Below are 15,627 nucleotides of genomic sequence, written 5' to 3' on the forward strand. Positions count from 1 at the left end.
TCCGGTGTGGTCTAGTGGTTAGGATTCCTGGTTTTCACCCAGGCGGCCCGGGTTCGATTCCCGGCACCGGAACACACTTTTGTTCTCAAGTTTGTTTTCGTCTTCATTTTAATCGATCTCTGGTTTTAAAAAATATAGTATCAAGTGAATAACGCACTATTGCGACCGGCTCCACATTTTCGTAAAACTGCCGAACATTTCCTTTTATAACGTAGAAAAATGTAACGCCCAACGTGGGGCTCGAACCCACGACCCCGAGATTAAGAGTCTCGTGCCGGGCTACATGTTTATCGACAGTAGAAAAATAGAACGTAAACAGAATGGCATCTATTAATGCACAATGAAACCGCCAAAAATTCTGGCGCGGAAAAAAATTGTTAATAGATGCTTAATTCGTAGTTATCACGTATCTTGTTCATTTAAGTACATGTATACATTTATTGCGAGAAATGTAGCAGAGAGACAAAGCCGTGTTAGTTTTGTACTGAGATTGTACGGAAAGGTGAAAAAAAGAAGGTCAAATGTGGAATGGGAATAGTTCAATTGGATAACCCATTACCTCCGGACCTCCCAACAATGTACAGAACACAATGACTATATATACGGTATTGTAAAGTTAGTAGGTTTTAACCAACTTTTTAATTTACATAAATGTTCTTGTAAATTTATCTTGCAAAAAAAAGTCCATGCGTCTATGATAAACCATTTTCTCTTGTGTTTACAGATGAGAAACTGATCTCTGCTTATTTTTCCCGTCACATCAGAATCGTACACTTTCACATGGATTTTATTTATATGTTAAATCATTTCAAAAAATTATTAATGAGCAGCTTCAATCTATTATTATAAATGCTGGTTTCCCACCGCTTTGAAAACATTCTTTCGATTTACATAGACTTAGAATCTAAAACTGAACAAGCGTGGAATGGCATTTCATGAATGCATACGTTCACATGGATAATCAACTGCAAAGTAAATGGTCACTTTTACAATTGTGCCGAGCTCAATCTCATACTTTTAATGCAGTTCTATAAATATAGAATATATTAAATATAGACATACAACATACAGATCTAGTAGACTACGGGAATGCATGCATGCATGCATGTATTCGTCACTGCATGCCGTTTTGACAGAAATAACGGCTTATATTAAGAATCAGCTTCTTTCTTAAGATTTATATATTTACCGTAAAATAACGTTATTAAGTAAATACAAACAGAGGGTCCTACATGTGTATAATATATCAAAAAATGTTTTAGAAAATGTGGACATACAACCATAGATCGATGAGAGATCTGGTACTAAATGAACAAAATACTGTGACAATTATCTATAAACATATTTCAATCTTTCAGCCAGCCCATATTCTTTTTTCATGTCAACGGAATCTATTGAGAAAAACAACCGGACACTTTTAGCAACGACTTTTTGTTTGATTTCCATGCTGTTTATGTACAAAGAAATAAACAAATGACATACATTTATTTAATTTTACCCATGAAATATGGTGCTATATCAGTCAAATATATTTCATATTTTTTAAAAATAAATATGAAATATAAATATGAAAGTGGGCGGAGTCAAAACTCATATTTATTTTAAGGGACTTCTTTTGCCGTTTTGTTTGAAAAATCTGATAAATACAAAACAACTTTTTCTTGAATATTGTTTTGAAAACTATCTAGCATGATAGAAAATGGTCTAACTAAGAAAATCAATCCGAACACCAATATCTTTAATTCAGTAATTAACGCTGTACAGACGTTTAAAGAGTTGTTTACATGACGTCACAATGTAGCGCCAAACAGCGCGTGCTTACGTATAAATTACTGCGCGCTGTACAATTGCAGTTTGTAGCAAGCAAGAGGATTCGTTACCATTTTCTTTGATAATGAAATTAAATAAAAAGGTTATTTTTTCGTTTTTCGTGAAATATGGTATATATTGTGAGCTAAGTCAAAACTGTTGAAAATAATAACTTTTATTGATAACAAAGTTCCAACATTCTTTTATTCAACTCTGAAGAGCACCAGATATTCATAACAAATAATAGACAGTTGTATAAAATAAGAAAATTACCAATTTATTAAGTTGTCACTAGTTTTCACGACTGTCAGGATTTGGAGCCAAAATGAAAAGTGAAGACAGCCTGGCATGGCTACTTATATAGACTCTGAACCTGCCAGGACTGTCAAAACTGACCAATCATAATGTGCCATTTGTCCTGGCAGACTGGCAGGAAAGACAGGAATTTCTTAAATGGCGGGGAGGGTTACCTTTTTTCCAATCCGGGGGGGGGGGTAAAAAGGGGATTTCCCGGGAAATTGAGTTTTTTAAAGGGTTTTAAGGAAAGTTTTTTTTGTTTTTTCAAAAAATATTTTGAAAATTTGACATAAAGAATTTTAAGACAGTTCAAAATTTATTCCCTGGAATTTCTTAAATGGCGGTAAAATTTAGAAGGAATAGATTCTAATTTTGCTTTATAACTTTTTCCTTCTGCTCTAAACATAACTTCTTTCTTTTCTTTATTTAGGTGGAAGACATTACTGCTAGGAATAGTCATTTCAGGATGGGTTGGTGAATATGTTTCAGGGTCTTTATTATGAGGGAAAAACCCTGGTAGTTTAGTTGCATAGAACCTGTCATCTGGAGATTTTGGACTTAACGGCAATGAAGCATAGTGTGATGTTGGTGACTTCAGTGGACTCACAGGAATAGCAAAAGAAGATGTCACATTAGCAAACTTGTTTTTACAAAGAAATTTTGTTCCCGACCACCCCAAAGTTGGTGATCGTCACGAAAGGTGTGCCAATACCCTGAAGCATCCTTTTCCCCAAATTGTGGTAATGACCCTGCCTGGGTTTTTCAAAAGCAGGTAAAAAAAAGGCAAACCTGTTTCCCATAGCTTTTTAGAAACCATCTGAGTCATAGGGGCGGTTTGACTGTCTGACATAGTGGTATGGTTTTTAAAGAGGGGGTAAAAAATTTTTTTTGGGGTGTAAAAGTTTATTTCCCATCCCCCGTAAAAAGGACTTGTATGTTTTAAAACCTGAAATTTTTTCTTTAAGTATTGATCTGCCTAAATCTTTTTTTTTTGGGATAGCAGTATGGAAAAATTATTCCCCAGATGTTTTTGTTCAGTTGGGGCATGGTTTTTTTAGACTTTTTTTTGGAATCATTAAAATTTTCCCCAACAAGCCCAGCATTTGATAAGCCATAGCCCTGTAAATAAAGTATTTTAAAACTTTAATTAAAAATGTAAACATAAAAACATTCCACATTTTTCAATTTTTTTAAAAAGTGTAACCCTTAAAATGGTTTTTGATTTTTAAATGAAGCCCTTTTTTTGGGTTTTTCTTAAAAAGAAATTTTCAGATTAACTTTTGATTAAAAATAACATTACCCGGTTCCGGAAACGCTCCAAAAAACCCACACGGAGATAAAATACTAAAAACCAACAAAACAAAATAAAAGTCAACCTTTTCCCGTAAATGGTAATAAATTTTAAATATTCAAAAACTTGGTTAACGCGAAGCAATGTTAAATTGCTAAAAAGGTTCGCAAATCCCAAAAATCCTCATATTAAAAACCTGGGTTGATCATCCATTTCCAACAAAGGGGGAATTTTACCCAACAGGGCCTGTGATTCCCTTAAAAAACCTTCACATTAAAAATTTTTTAAATTAAATTTGTCATTTAAAGCAAAAAAACCCCCCTGAACCAATGTTTTATTTTCATTTGAACGGGTTAAATTAATTTACTAAGGGTTTCTTTTAAAATGGGGGCCCCTTTTTCTATCAATTTTACAGAACCTTTGGGTTTTATATTACGGCATAATAAAAATGTTTTTTTGGGGTTTTTCTGGTGCTTTTTCCTTTAACTTTAAACTTTTTAATTTAACAATAAATGAATTTCCCCAAAAACAGATAATAACTTTTAACGTTTTATTTTGCCCTGCCCAATTACGGGGTATAACTTCATTTTTTGTTTAAACCCCCTTTATCCATGGGTTAAAGTATTTCCTGGGAAAAGGGTTGAATTTAAATCAAAATGGTAGTCTTTTGGTTATTCCTTGCTAAATTTTTTAATGACATAGGTTAAATGTGTAATTTTTTTAAAATTCTAAGCTGGCCCTACCCATTTAGGGTGATTTTTTGAACACCCCCTCCCTTTTTTATGGGAAAAACAACAAAAAAATTCTTTTTTGTGAAATTTTCTATTTTCTGACTTTTTGTCGTAAATTTGTTTTCTATAAATAGTTTTTTTCAGGGTTTTTCGAGAATGTTTTGACAGAAATTTAGACTACCCTGTGGGTTTTTTTTGAACATGATCATTAAGAAAGGGGTTTTTGGCTTTTGGGAAGGAATTTTCCTTTATTACGCTGTATGGTAATGTTTTTCCCCTACCAAATGTATCTATTTGGAGACTTTCCTGTTGGAATTAAAGAAAGATGGCCACCAAAACCTGATAGATTTTTTGGGTCCCAGTTTTTTTTGGGCCCCGTGAGCTTACTTGGTGGGGCCATTTTCTGAAAGGAAACGTTTTCATTGGGTTTTCATTTTACCCCTTTGGGAAATTTGGGGTAGACATTTGGGGTTTTAATTTTTAGGGAATTTGTAGTAACTCACAATTTTTTTAAAAAATTTTGGGGTAAAAATTTAAAAACCACCATCTGTTGGGAAATGACAAGGGGGTTTCCCCAAACCCGGGCCTAAAAATTGTTAAAAAATCTCTGTTTATTGTTTTGTTCTTGATCTGGTTTTTGGGTATAGCTTACACCATTTTGAAAAAGAAAGTGGGTTTTATTACAAGAATATACTTTTTTTACCTTTTCTTTTAATGGTAAAGCCCCAAAATTTTTAAGAGAAAACCTTTTTTCCTTTTGGTTCCCAAAAAAGTTCGGGCCCTAAGGTGCTCTTTTTGGGTACTGGTTTTTTTTGGGGGTGAAAGTACATAGGTAACATTTTTTAAATTTAATTTTTTTATTTTTTCAGTTATTAAAAGGCCATTTAAAAAAGATTGACAAAATGGGACTCCCCATTTTTACTTCCTAAGTGTGCGGCAAAAGGGAATATAAATGATACATTTTCCAGTATGTCTTTTTGAAAACCCTTAGGTAAAAAAGGGTGAAAAACTTTTTTATCATTGTAAAACCCATTTTCTAAAAAGCTTTTCCATTCTTTTAAAAAAAATTGTCTCTCTTTGCCCAAAATTTTTTTTTAAGTAAGTTTAAAAACAGATTTTTCCCACTGTAAATGGGCTGTTATTTCAAGGGAAACAAAATGATATTTATTTCTGGGTTTTTTAATTTTGTTTATTCGGGAATATAAAAAGGGTTTGCCCAAACACCCTAACAAAATTGGGGTTTTTTTTTTTTTGGTATTAAATTTTTCACGATGAAAACTCTAACAATCTCGGAAATTTGATTGAAAATTTGTTTTGTTTCAGGTCCCTACATTTTTTTTTGAGATGTTATCTGTCTTGGAAAAGAAATCTGGGGAATGAAGACTAGTAGGTGAGGTAAGATTTAATCGTCAAAATTTTTAAAAATTTAAGTTCCCAAAACTCGTAAATCATTTTTTTAAAACCTTTAAATTTTTTTGCTTCCCAAAAGTTTTTGGGCACAAGGGGTTGGTTTAAACAAAATCGGGCATTTCTATGCTTGGGTTTTCCCGGTTCCGATTTTGGTTTGGGGAAATTTGTCAAAATGTTTTCTACTTTTTTGAAAACCATCTAGCTACCTGCCTTTTTGGATTTTTGAGCTTTTTTTTAACCCAACTGCCCTGCAAAATTGTCAGTCCTAAGAAAGACTTTGTGCCCAAAAAGGAATAATGATAAAAAGGGCTTTAAAAACCCTACAAAAAAAAAGAAGTTTTTTTTTCGCATGGTAAATAATTAAATTTCATGTTTGTTCAAGGTTTTTAAAGGGTAAAAAGGAAATACTCTTTTTTTGTCCATCTTGCCTGTAAAAAATGCCCCTTTGAAGCGAAACCCTGAACTATCTGTATTAAAATCATTTTTTTTCCCCCCTAACTTAGGGTAAGAAAAATTTGGGGATTTAGTTTCTAAAAAATTTCCTTAAAATTTTTAAAAAAGCTTTTTTGGTTTCATCGGTCATTTAAAGCACACTTTTTTATTTGAAAATGATACAATTTTTTTAAATTTTGGTCCTAGTCTTTAAAAAATTTTGAATAATAAGATTTTAAACCCAAAAAACCCCTTTAAGTCTTTTTACTAGTTGGACGAGGCCCGTTTTTTATTTAAAGAGACTTTTTCTGGGGCTGTTTTTAAAGCCTTTTTGCTTACTAAGCCTAAAGAAATTGCATGATTTTTGAAAAAAAACACTTTGGGGAAAGGGTTTAAACTTGAGTTTGGGCCGGCCCAAACAAGTGGAAAAATTTTTTTTAACCCAGTTAAATTTCTCTTCAAAAATTTTACTTGGGGGTATTATATGTCCCGAGAGACAACATTCTTTTTTATTGTAACAACGGAAAATTTCCTTTTTTACGAAAATTTTAGATGGGGGTGCTGCCCAAAATTGGTAACCCCCGTTATTGAACAAAATACGCTTTTGAAAATGGGTTTTTCTTTTATCTTTTAGGTGCAATACTATTTTAAAGAAAAACCCTGTTTTAGATCCCCTTGTGGAGAAACCCTGAAAATTTTTTTGCTAACCATCCAAGCATGCCCAAAAATTGGTAAAAGGATATGCACACGTTTAAAAGAGATTAACTGAAAGAAATCCCCAAAAGGGGGTCTCCCAATCACCTGACTTTTCCGGCGAGAACTATAAATTTCTTCTCCAAAAATGTATAGATGGGTCAATGATGTTGTGATCTTAAAAGGGTTTTTTGGGCCTCTGCTCTTTCAGCTTTCTTGTTTTGATAATGGAATTTTTTTCATAGGATGTTTAAAACCCGGGTTTGGGGCCTTTGGGGGTGGGCTATATGATGTTGAAAGGATTTTTGTTTTTCCAAGGGTAAGGTTAATGCTTTGGGAAAAACCTTTAAAAACCCCAATATAAATTTTTTGAAATTTTGGGGGCCCTTTTTTTTTTTACCCCAAGATTGGGGAGAATTTTTCCAAAAAAAATGATGCAAAAAGTTTTGGGGGAAACATATTGAATTTTTTGAAGGGTATTTGGGCCCGAATTTTGTGAAACATTTGCTAACCTTGTTATATCAATGGAAGAACAGAAACCAAAAACAGGGGCTGGTATTCAAAATAACAGGAGTGCACATAGTTAATTAAATTTTAATGGAAACAAAGTTATCTTTAAAAAAAAAACAACCCTTTGGAAAAACAGTAAAATTCTTTTTATGTGTTTTTGCTAAAAATTTTAACTAGAATGGTTTTTTTAAAATTTTTTTCTTTAATTGAAATAGCTTTTGGGACCCCTACCTTGTGTTTGGTTTGGGAAAAGTAATGTTTCTTTAGCTAAGGGTTCTACATGTTCTGTTGGGGGGCCCTTTTTCCCTGAAAGGGAAAGAAAAACCAAATTTTAAACTAATTGACTTTTTCATAGTCAATGGATTTTAATTAAGAAAAAAAAGTCTTGCCCCAGAAAAACATTCAGTGTCAATGTCAAAAAAAGCATAGGAAATTGTATGCTAGACAAATTTTTAAATTGGTTTTTAAAAAATTTTTTTTAAACCCTGAATGTTTTTAAATTTCCCTTCCCTTTTAAAATAGTAAATGTATGGTTACAGAATCAAGTATTTGTTTTTTTATCCCCCAAATTCAAAAATTTTAAAAATGAAAAGTATTTAAAAAAGTTTGAAACCCTTGGGCATTTAAAACATCAATTTGTTAAATTTTTAACTGGGCAAATAAACAAAAACCCATTTTTTCAAAAATTTTTCTGTTTTTTTTTTGGTTTAATCAAAAAAGTTTCTTGGCCTGCAGATCTTGCTCAGGCCTTTTAAAAATTTCCCTCAACTCCTTTGCCTTTTCTGATGGGGTGGATCAAGTTTTTTCCCCAAATTTTTGTCATTGATGCCCGGGCCTAGTAACTGGGGGAATCCTTTCTAAATGGTTAGGAGAGTTGGGGATGTAAAAAAATCTCCCTTTCCGGACCCGGTTTTAGGGTTGGTTTAGAATTCTGTCTGAACCCGCCATGAAATTTGGTTTTTTTGCTTCAAGTTTTCTCTATGCGCTTAAAATTTGCTTTTAATGGGCCTTTTTTGGGTATCCCCATAAACAGCCATTTTTTACACATTTCCCCCGTGGGCATACGAATGCGTTTTTTTTATTTGTATCAGAACCAAAGATACCCCTCGTAAGTTCGATTTTTTCAAATTGGGTCACAACTGATTTGGGAAATTTTCCCCCAATAAAATTTTGTCTTAAGGTTTGAACCCAAGCCCCTAAAAAATTGTGTTTAAGTGTCATTAGCTCCTGGGCAAATAGGGGAAGATGAGGATTGTTTTCCCCTTTTCCTCTGCTGGATATAAACCCCAAATGAGATTTCACTTCACCTGGGAGTCAAAACCCCTGCTTTCTAAAAGTGAAAAACCTTTTGAAATCTGATTTCCCCCGCCAAATTTTTTGTTGAGCCTTTATACAAATGATATAGCGTTTTCCCCTTTTTCAGCAGTTAGGTAGTATAAAAATTTAAGTTCCTTCCCCCTAAGTGGGAACCCGCCAAAACCAGAGCCTTAGTGCGTTGATTCCACTTCCCTAACTTTGCACATACTTCAAACTGGGTCTTCGAATACCTCCAAATCCACTTTCGCCTTGTTAAAGATCTGGCGTCATGGTTATTTGAATTGTTTTTCATTTCTATCGATGTACAGGAGAGTATGGATAAATTCTCTGTTTACAGGCATTTCAAGATTACCTTTCCCCTTTGAAGTTGGTAGGGGCTTTTAACAGTTCTGTCACCTCCTGCTTCTGATTCACTGTCACAATTTGGTCTATTATTCTTTACATGTCTATTATCTTCATGAATGTAAGAGGACCTATTATTGTTCTCTTCTGTATTTGCAAAAAACAATTTCACTTTCAGAGTCTGACATTTTTTTTTTAATTTTTTTTTTTTTTTTTAAAGTTCAGTAATTGTTTTTTCTTGAAATTCTTAGTGTTGATTTTACTTTTGTGTAGTTTTAAGTCCCCTTTTTTTGGTATTTTAAAGGTAAATCTTCAAGTTCAAGGTCATTTTCCAAAGGGTAGTTCTTTTTTTCAAATGATTTGGGCAAAAATTGTGAGCTTAAAATTTAAAAATGTTGAAAAAAATAAATTTTTTTTGATTAAAAATTAACATTTTTTTAAAATTTAACTCTGAAGAGACAGATTAAATTATAAAAATAAAAGACAGTTGTAAAAAAAATAAAAATTACCCAATTTATTAAATTGTCATAGTTTTCACGACTGTCCAGGATTTGGAGCCAAAAAGAAAAAAATGGAAAAACCCCGGATGGTAATTATTAGAAAATTTTTGAACCCGCCAGGCCCGTCAAAAATGACCAAAAAAATAATTTTCATTTGTCCCGGCAGGGCTGGGAGGAAAGCGGAAAATTTTTTAAATGGGGCCATCTTGAAGGAAAAATTTGAAAAATGTAAAATTTTCTGGTAAACCAAAAAAAACAAAAAATGCAAGACAATTGAAATTTCTGCTTAAATCAAATGTCTAAAAAATTGGGAAAAAATAAATTTAAAATTCAAATTAGGAAAAAAAGAAATGGGTTTATATAAAAAAATTCTAGTGCCAGGAATTTGAAATTTTTTTCCCTTTCCCGACCCAAAATTGAGGGGCATACTGGTATTTAAGATTATTTGGAAAAACAGCCCCAAAAACCGCTAAAAATTTGGAAATTAACTTTAAATCTTAAAGGGGAAAAAAGATTTCATTCTTTGTTCCTTTCATGTAAATTTGGGAAATTTTGTTATTTTTATGAAAAAATAAACATTTTAAAGTTTTGAAATTAAGGGTTTTGACAAAAATTTTTTCGGCTTTTGATGCCAAAGGGAAAACAAAGTAAAATTTTTTAATCATTTTTTTAAAAAATATAAAAACCCCCCTTATAGTGTCCTATATGGGCCCTTAAAAAATTCAAAATGTTATAATATGGTATTTTCCTTCATTTAACAGAAAAAATTTTAAAAATCTTGAATAAAAAAAACATGAATTGGGTTGAGGAAAAGTTAGGAATTTCCCGAAGGGTAAGTGTAAAGTATTTTTCTTGAATAAATTTTGTAATTTTATTTTTTAATTTCCTAGCTTAGGGTTTTTTTATCTCAAACCTTGAATGTGTTTAAAAAAAATGTACTTTAAACTAAAAAAAAAAAGTAAATTATTTGAAAAGTTACTGTCTTTAAAAATATTTTCACTCAACTGATAAAAAGCAATATTTTCAATTTTGCCGTAACCCGGTCGTGAAAAAATGTTGGAATTTTAAACATGGGTTGTGAAAATATTTCCCTTTTTAGGCCCAAAAAAAAAAAATACCCCTGTATCTATAAATTAAACAGCTGCATACTTTAAAATCGGTTTTTTTCCCCATAAAAAAGCTCATCCCCCTCCCTTTTTCTCCCCTTATACACAATTTCCCCATAGGAAAGACGTGGGAGTTCCGGGGTGGTCTAGTGGTTAGGATTCCCGGTTTTTTTACCCAGGGGCCCCGGGGTTTGATTCCGGGACCGGGAAAACACTTTTTTCTTTAAGTTTGTAAAATTTCGTCTTCATTTTAAAACGATCTGGTTCCCGGTTTAAAAAAAATAGTATCAAATTTGGGGAAAGGTCCACCCTTTTCCCTCAAACTTGGGCCCAACATTTCCTTTTATAGGGAGAAAAAGTAAAGCCAAGGGGGGCTCAAACCCACGCCCCCAGTTTAAAATCTCGTGCCGGGCTACATGTTTATCGACAGTAGAAAAATAGAACGTAAACAGAATGGCATCTATTAATGCACAATGAAACCGCCAAAAATTCTGGCGCGGAAAAAAAATTGTTAATAGATGCTTAATTCGTAGTTATCTCGTATCTTGTTCATTTAAGTACATGTATACATTTATTGCGAGAAATGTAGCAGAGAGACAAAGCCGTGTTAGTTTTGTACTGAGATTGTACGGGAAGGTGAAAAAAAGAAGGTCGGGAATGTTAGAATGGGAATAGTTCAATTGGATAACCCATTACCTCCGGACCTCCCAACAATGTACAGAACACAATGACTATATATACGGTATTGTAAAGTTAAGTAGGTTTTAACCAACTTTTTAATTTACATAAATGTTCTTGTAAATTTATCTTGCAAAAAAAAGTCCATGCGTCTATGATAAACCATTTTCTCTTGTGTTTACAGATGAGAAACTGATATCTGCTTATTTTTCCCGTCACATCAGAATCGTACACTTTCACATGGATTGTATTTATATGTTAAATCATTTCCAAAAATTTTTAATGAGCAGCTTCAATCTATTATTATAAATGCTGGTTTCCCACCGCTTTGAAAACATTCTTTCGATTTACATAGACTTAGAATCTAAAACTGAACAAGCGTTGGAATGGCATTTCATGAATGCATACGTTCACATGGATAATCAACTGCAAAGTAAATGGTCACTTTTACAATTGTGCCGAGCTCAATCTCATACTTTTAATGCAGTTCTATAAATATAGAATATATTAAATATAGACATACAACATACAGATCTAGTAGACTACGGGAATGCATGCATGCATGCATGTATTCGTCACTGCATGCCGTTTTGACAGAAATAACGGCTTATATTAAGAATCAGCTTCTTTCTTAAGATTTATATATTTACCGTAAAATAACGTTATTAAGTAAATACAAACAGAGGGTCCTACATGTGTATAATATATCAAAAAATGTTTTAGAAAATGTGGACATACAACCATAGATCGATGAGAGATCTGGTACTAAATGAACAAAATACTGTGACAATTATCTATAAACATATTTCAATCTTTCAGCCAGCCCATATTCTTTTTTCATGTCAACGGAATCTATTGAGAAAAACAACCGGACACTTTTAGCAACGACTTTTTGTTTGATTTCCATGCTGTTTATGTACAAAGAAATAAACAAATGACATACATGTATCTATAATATTATCAGCTGCGTACATATACATCGTTTTCCACATCAAATAGCTCATCCCGCTCCGTTTATCCTCATTATACACAATTTCCCGATAGGAATGACGTGTAGTCTCCGGTGTGGTCTAGTGGTTAGGATTCCTGGTTTTCACCCAGGCGGCCCGGGTTCGATTCCCGGCACCGGAACACACTTTTGTTCTCAAGTTTGTACAATTTCGTCTTCATTTTAATCGATCTGTACTCTGGTTTCAAAAAATATAGTATCAAGTTGCGACCGGCTCCACATTTTCGTCAAACTGCCGAACATTTCCTTTTATAACGTAGAAAAATGTAACGCCCAACGTGGGGCTCGAACCCACGACCCCGAGATTAAGAGTCTCGTGCTCTACCGACTTGTTGATACTATTTATAGTTTTATGGGCAGTTCTGTAGTTATCAGTCGCCCAAAACACTAATCCAGTACACAATTGAACCAGTGACTGAGCATTATTCTAATTTATATGAAATACATTGTTTTCATTGTCCTTAATATGAAGACTGTTAGCAATTGATATTTAACACGAGCTACCTAAAAATCGCTCTTGAAATATGATAGTTTCAGATTTATTGGCATATCGACATACGAAATACCTTTAACCATTAGAGATATTTAAATGATGGCAACGATATCACAAATACATATACAGAATAGCATTTTGGCTTGAAATAAAGAATGATAATATAGAATAACATCCGTAATATAACAATATGGGCTATATTTATGAATATGCATGGCACTTCAGAATGTTTCCTATTACTTTTAGGTCCCATATTACTTTTAGATGATAAGTAACTTACAGTGCAATCAATGGAATTTTTGAAATTGTATCATTCGTTTAGATGTAAAAAATTATTCAAAGTTCCTTACTTGTTTGGCGTCATCTGTCAATGCTTGATTTTTAACTTTCTTACCTCCATATGGAGAGTCAGAATTATACATACAAAGCTACCAAAATATTTAGTTTAATATATACATTTAACATACTACTCATTTCCTACTCACAAACAAAAACAGAATTACATTGACAGAGAAATATGAAAAGTTTCCAATATCTTAAAAGTTCTATGTCTGTACTACTAATAAATTTCACCGGGGCCATAGTTCGAATATGTCCCCTGCCACTGATCTTTGCGACAGTTACGTCATGCGTTTAAGGTCTAGATGACTTCCGGTAAAATGGCAGCGACCATGCTGTAAATTTCTAATACAAAATATTCAATTTCTACATATTCCACAACTTCAATCAACAACTATGAGTGGAAAAAAAGGAAACAAATTATCCAAAGAAGAAATATCTGTGCTTGCGGACTCTGTTTATGAACTTCTTAGTGAGAAATTTGACAAATTACAAGCGAGTATCGACAAATGTGCTTCCGAGGAAACCATCAATCATAATTATTAAGGCCAACGTCCGTATAGGAAAATACGAGCTAGACCGCTTAGAGCAGTACACAAGACGGGAAAACGTAAGAATCCACAATTTCAAGTACGATGAAAAGGCACCTCTTCTCCCTCAAACCGTGGAACTTTTTAACAAATTAAAATCTCTTGACCAGTCTGACCCTGATGATTATACATTCACAGTGGATGATATTAGTGCTTGCCACCCTACAAAGTCAAAGCAACAGATTATTGTGCGTTTTGTGTCGCGGGCAAAACTCCATAAACTATTCTCGTCTACAAGAACGTGTTTATCACCGAGGATATGACACAGTTACGTGTAAGACTTCTTCACATAGTCAAGAAGTGTGATGATACATCCAATGTATACACTCGTGATGGGAACATTCATTGTACTTACCAGAGTAAACACAATATTATCTCTTCCCCGGATGACCTGTTTAACACTGGTATCGAGGCAGATCTCAAGGAACTAGGACTCGAGCACCTCATCTAGGATGCGTCGGAGGATGAGACCATTCCCTCTTTGACAGACTCTTATACTAGTCAAAATAACTTTGATATTTCTGTTTCTGTTGAAAATTGTTCCGATGTTGACAGTTCATTTATCTCTGCTGAACATGTTGTGATTGACAAAGTTACGGACAAGTGCAGTTCTACTTGTAATCAATATAATATTTCAAACAACGAGAATGATGTGTTTGATATAAATAACAATAAAAATGTAGATGTAAAATATAAAGTTAATCATGACCACTTCTATTGCATTCCATTTGAATCTCAAATAGTTAAATTCTACTTTCTGAATGTTTGTGGTTTGGTCTCCAAGTTACTGATACCAGACTTTATTGATTTTATTAAGGACTTTGATATTTTTTGTATAGTTGAAACTAAACTAGACCAATTTGATAATGTTAATGTTGAGGGTTATACATTTAGATCTATAAATAGAGATAATTGTAAACGTGGATCTGGAGGTGTTGGGGTTTTTATAAAAAATTCTCTGATAAAAAATGTAGTATTTTCTTGATCACGCACTGAAAACTGTTTATGGTTTAAATTTAAAGACAGATCCAGCATATTTGGAGTAGTGTATATTCCTCCAGAAAGTTCTAAAATATAGTTCACTAGATTTGTTTGTTGAATTGGAAAATAGTATTTTTAATTTCAACACTGTTTTATGATGACTGTGATTTTTGTATATTTGGAGATTTTAATGCAAAAAGTGGTAGACTTGCTGACTTTACAGACTTAAATAAGTACATTGCTGATAGGTTTTTTGATAACAGTACAAAACAATTGATTGGACAAAGTCGTCTTATTGAATTAGGATTTCCTGTCGATCGTTACTCACGTGATATGCATAACTGTAACAACAAGATATGTTTGTAAAACAAGTATGCCCCCTATCAGCAGCCAATTAGTCATGTGAAAAGGTTATTATGCATGACTTCTGACCCAGTGATCAAACAATTAATAAGGGTTATCAAGTATCTACTGGTCATGACCTTAACCTTTGACCCAAAACTCAATAGGGGTCATCTGCTGGTCACGACCAATCATCATACAAAGTTTGAAGTTCCTAGGCCTAAGTGTTTTTAGTTAATTGATCGGAAACCGTTTTAACATACAAGGTCAATGTGACCTTGACCTTTGACCCCTTGACCCCAAAATCAATAGGTCATCTGCTGGTCATGACCAATCACCATACCATGTTTGAAGTTCCTAGGCCAAAGGGTTCTTAAGTTATTGATTTGAAAGCATTTTACCTACAAGGTCAATGTGACCTTGCCCTTTGACCCCTTAACCCCAATATCAATAGGGGTCATCTACTGGTCATGACCAATCACCATACCAAGTTTGTAGTTCCTAGGCCTAAGGGTTCTTCAGTTATTGATCGGAAACCGTTTTTACCTAAGAGGTAAATGTGACCTTGACCTTTGACCCCTTGACCCCAAAATCAATAGGGGTCATCTACTGATCATGACCAATCACCATATCAAGTTTGAAGTCCTTAGGCCTAAGGGTTCTTTCGTTATTGATCGGAAACCGTTTTTACCTTCAAAGTCAATGTGACCTTGACCTTTGACCCCTTAACCCCAAAATCAATAGGGGTCATCTGCTG

General features: G+C 33.4%; 2 non-coding genes across 2 annotated transcripts; both read left to right on the plus strand.

Annotated features, from left to right (window-relative positions):
* Trnae-uuc (transfer RNA glutamic acid (anticodon UUC)) lies at nucleotides 1-72 on the plus strand. Its single transcript has one exon. It is a non-coding gene; the product is annotated as a tRNA-Glu (tRNA).
* A 12,103-nt stretch (nucleotides 73-12,175) lies between these two features.
* Trnae-uuc (transfer RNA glutamic acid (anticodon UUC)) lies at nucleotides 12,176-12,247 on the plus strand. The gene has a single exon. It is a non-coding gene; the product is annotated as a tRNA-Glu (tRNA).
* The last annotated feature ends 3,380 nt before the right edge of the window (nucleotides 12,248-15,627 follow it).

Source organism: Ruditapes philippinarum, unplaced genomic scaffold (assembly GCF_026571515.1).
Source record: "Ruditapes philippinarum isolate M1 unplaced genomic scaffold, ASM2657151v2 ctg167_1_1_1_1, whole genome shotgun sequence".
Classification (NCBI taxonomy): domain Eukaryota; kingdom Metazoa; phylum Mollusca; class Bivalvia; order Venerida; family Veneridae; genus Ruditapes; species Ruditapes philippinarum.